General features: G+C 40.4%; 1 pseudogene; it reads right to left on the minus strand.

The window, feature by feature from the left end:
• Positions 1-730: 730 nt before the first annotated feature.
• Dnajc10-ps1 (DnaJ heat shock protein family (Hsp40) member C10, pseudogene 1) lies at positions 731-1,996 on the minus strand (annotated as a pseudogene).
• Positions 1,997-2,577: the final 581 nt, after the last annotated feature.

Below are 2,577 nucleotides of genomic sequence, written 5' to 3' on the forward strand. Positions count from 1 at the left end.
GAGTCAACTAACCTGGGCCCATGAGGCTCACAGAGACTGAACCACCAACCAAAGAACATACAGGGGCTGAGCCTAGTTCCCTTATACATTTGTAGCAAATGTGTACCTTGGACTTCATGTGGGTCCTCCAACAACTGGAGTGGGGGGCTGTCTCTGATTATGTTGCCTGCCATCGCATCCCCTACCTCTAACTAGGCTGCCTTGTGCCTTAGCAGGAGAGGACATGCTTAGTCCTTCTGTGACTTGATGTCCCAGGGTGGGTTGTTACCCATGGGGGCTTCTCTTTCTCTGAGAAGAAGAGGGGGTGATGGGGGAGAGGGATTTGTGAGTGTGGGACTGGTTAGAGAGGAGGGAGGGGGTATGAATGGGATTTAAAGTGGATACATGAATAAATTAATGAAAAGAAGTAATGTTTGCATTTTTACAAGAATTAAGGGCTTAGGTTTAATAAAACATACCTGACCTGTAAAGTCTCAACTGTGCTGATCTGGCTCTTCAAAAAAAGGTTTGTAGATTTTGCCTTATCCAATGGATGCTGCGTCTGTGCTGCACAATTGCAAGGGCAAGATCACAGGCATCTGATTTCTCTAGGAGCAATCTCAATGCTTGGAAAAGGGGTCCTTTGATGTAATTTTTCATATTCTTTTCTTTCTAGGGCTTTTTTCACTATTGTTAAAACTCATTCTTATTTCTTTTTATTGGCTTAGGAGAGTTTCTAACTTTCTATGAATTAAGGCCACAATAGTTTTTTTTCTCCATCCCTGGAATGTATTTGCTTTCCCCAAATACTGTTCTTTCATAGTAATAAAACCCAACACCTGGGTATGCTTTGGTACAAGTCTTTCTCCAGCATGTTTGGGCATAAACCTGGCAGTTTGCTTCCCCAGGTTTCATTTTTTTTTTCAATTACAGCCAAGAGTTCAAACTATGAAGCAAAATTCTGACAAGATCCACACCAAGAACAATAAAAATTAACCACCTAGTGAGTTTTCCCTTGTAAAACATTTTCATTAAGAGTCTGTGATGTTAAATGTATGGATGCTTGTAGAAAAAGAACATAAAACCCCAGATTTTGAGGGAATAGCACCCCTGTTTCAGTAAGGTGGATAAACTTTACTTGACTTTGGGCAATAAAGGCTTATCTCAGAGTATATTATTTTTCCCCCTTAGGTATAAAAAGAATGATATTGTTGGCAGTCTACCCTTCCCACATTGAGCAGTCCAGTTAATGTCCCGGCCATTCTTTTCCATTCTGGCATTAAGACCTGACAGGGATGACACCATGGAGACCAGGAATCAACCATCCGGACTCCATCATGCTTTCTTTATTTAACTACCTCACTGAAAGTGGTTGGTGGAAGAGGGACCACGGAAGGTTTTATGATCCTCTAGGAAATTCAAGATCTGTTCAACAGAGTGATGCCCTTCATACTCACAAATACTGGGCTGTTTGGTACTAGTGTTAGTGGATAAGCCTGAATGTTATACATTTTGCTGAGTCCTTTATGAACTGTACAATCTAAAGCACTGACTTTAAGCTGATTATAGAGAATCATTGATATCCTTTGTGACTCTGGCATTAGAGCTTGACATGATAGACAGACACCAAGGGACAAAGAAGTCAATAAACCATGGTGCTTTGTCACTAGCAGGGTAATTTTGAGGTTCAAGCATGGTGACATGGGATTTAACACTTTCTTTGGCAGTAGCAAGCATATAATACATAGGCTCTTCCTTCAGTAATGAATTTCATATTCTTTGATTCCTTGGCCTTTAAACGTTGCTGGATAGGCATAAAAACCCAGAAATCACTACAAATTTCTGGTGCAGAGGAGTAGTTAAACTTGCCAATTGAAATATGCTTATTTTAAAGTAGTTTATATTTTTCAACTCAGAATCATTTGAATTTATTTTTTAAATGAAAATATATGAACGAGCGATGATGTGCCAAATGTTCCTCTAGTTTATTTGTTAAAAGCCAGTCAAATTGCCCCATCTGTGGTAGAGAGTAAGGAAAATAGGACTGAGGTACAGAGAACTTTATAGGTTACCCAAGGTCACACAGCTAAATTAGCCGATCTTAGTAAGAAGCCCTTATGTTATCAGGTTACATGTCTTAGATATCACAGTCTTTAACACCTGTTAGACATGAAACATGAGGGATATTCAGGAATGGTCCACTTGAAATACACGTGGCCATGCTCCTGGAAGTTTCTGAAGTGCCTTGCGGTGCATGATGAACTGATGGAGCACTAAGTGCAGTATTTGGTGAAATATCTCGTGAAGCTTCTGGCACAAAGAAGCTATGTCAGTAACATAAGAAATTCAGGGTTAGATTTTAGCAGTGTGGGGAGATTCTCAGTGATGGGAGAGCAATTACTAGATACTTGGTTTGAGACTGAGTATTTATGTCAGAAGGAAATGGATAGAGAGGGGTGGGAGTGAATTAGAGAGAAGGAAATGAAGTGAAGAGAGAGAGGGGGGAAAGGAGGAGGAAAGAAAGAAGGGGAGAGGAAAGAAGAGGAAGAGAGAGAAGTGGAAAGAAAAGGATGAAGAGAGAAAATGGGAGAGAGAAAC

This window comes from Rattus norvegicus, chromosome 13 (assembly GCF_036323735.1).
Source record: "Rattus norvegicus strain BN/NHsdMcwi chromosome 13, GRCr8, whole genome shotgun sequence".
In the NCBI taxonomy this organism is placed as follows: domain Eukaryota; kingdom Metazoa; phylum Chordata; class Mammalia; order Rodentia; family Muridae; genus Rattus; species Rattus norvegicus.